This window comes from Brassica napus, chromosome C7 (genome assembly GCF_020379485.1).
Source record: "Brassica napus cultivar Da-Ae chromosome C7, Da-Ae, whole genome shotgun sequence".
In the NCBI taxonomy this organism is placed as follows: Eukaryota; Viridiplantae; Streptophyta; class Magnoliopsida; order Brassicales; family Brassicaceae; genus Brassica; species Brassica napus.
Window position 1 is genome coordinate 23,799,324 of NC_063450.1, and position 1,644 is coordinate 23,800,967.

The following is a 1,644-nucleotide window of genomic DNA, read 5'->3' on the forward strand; positions in this document are numbered from 1 at the left end:
AGCCGCAAAGAAAAGCACCTATAACGCTAAGCATGGTCTGGGAACGACCCAACCGAAGCGCCTACTTCTAGGAACCGACGAGATAAGCTTCACAACTAAGGAGTAAGAGAAGATCCTGGCTCCCCACCATGATGCTCTAGTTATCTCTCTCACCGTAGCAAACTGCTTGGTGAAAAGAATACTAGTAGACAACGGCAGCTTCAGCAACATCATCTTCCAGACGGCGTACCAAGATCTAGGGCTGGAGGAGAGCACCCTGACGCGCAAGGTAACCCCACTCATCGGATTCAGTGGCGAGGTCAAGCAAACCGCCGGAGAGGTTATCCTCCCAGTATACGCTGAAGGGGTCAACATGTCTACCAAATTCTTGGTCGTAGATTGCCAATCGGCATATAACATGATCTTGGGACGACCCTGGATTCATGACATGGGAGCAGTCCCTTCAACCCTTCATCAGATGGTGAAGTTCCCTACACCCTGGGGCATCAGAATAATTAGGGGAGACCAGGAGAACTCTCGATCCTGCTACCAGACCACCCTGAAGGGGAAGACCAAGGTCTTATAGCAATTACAGAGAAGACCTCGGACCCCGCGAACCCAGGGATCAGAGGTCAATGATACAGGTAATTGGGGGTCGTTCCGGAGAAGGCGGACCCTGAATCATTCCAAGAACCCAAGGGATCCCCAGAGTACCTATGTCGACCGCTCCACATGGTCTCCTCCGAAGCCCTTCAAAGTTGGATCTGCTCGCAAGACCTGGTCCTTGCAGTACCCTCGTCCCCCGCCTCACATAGACAAGATCACCAAGAACTTTATCAGATATCAGCCAGTGGTCTCGCGGATAAACAAGTGGGGCACGAGTACTCCTAGGAGACCTCCTCAGAGGGTACATCTGGCGGATCTGGAGCAAAAGGCGCCTCGCAGACGTAGGATGGAGACACTTAGCCAGGCAGAAGACCTCCGAACTTGGTCGCTTCAGTGGATGAATGTGACTACACGTTTCATGGAAGTGCTGAAAACCTTCATCAACAGGACACAGTGGTCCCCGAACACTAAGGGCTGGGGCATGAAACGAGTCTCGACCGCGGTCCCTTGACGCAACAAAGAGGCAGAACCCTGCAGAAGAAGGAGGAACCCTCCAGCAAGGACGATAGTCCCAAAAGCAAGTCAAAAACAAGAGGTAAAACATGGCCTAACCACCGGGGTACCTCGCAAGCTGATAACTTGTACGGTCTCCGGACCATGATTTCTATTAATTATTTTATCTATTATTTAAGCGTTATGTTTTCCTACTCCTATGTACGCTGAAACATCTCCGGACAAAGCTTATATAATAAAATAGTTCCGACTATAAAAGAGTAGTAGGAACGCCATAATACTTAAAGAGGCAAACGAGCTGGATCAGGTCCAAGAGACCTTCGATCCTGGCCAACCCTTAATGACAAGTGGTACGACCACGCAAAAACAAAACGGGTATGAGACATAAGGTAGGAATTGGTCTGCGCAAGCCCGAGTATGCCGTCAACACTACCTAAAACCCTTGTATAGCCTCAGGCATATCGGGGTCCCAAACAAAAATACCAAAAATGTGAAAGTACCTGTATTAAAACGCTACGTGCTAAAATAATACAGGGGACACGAGGT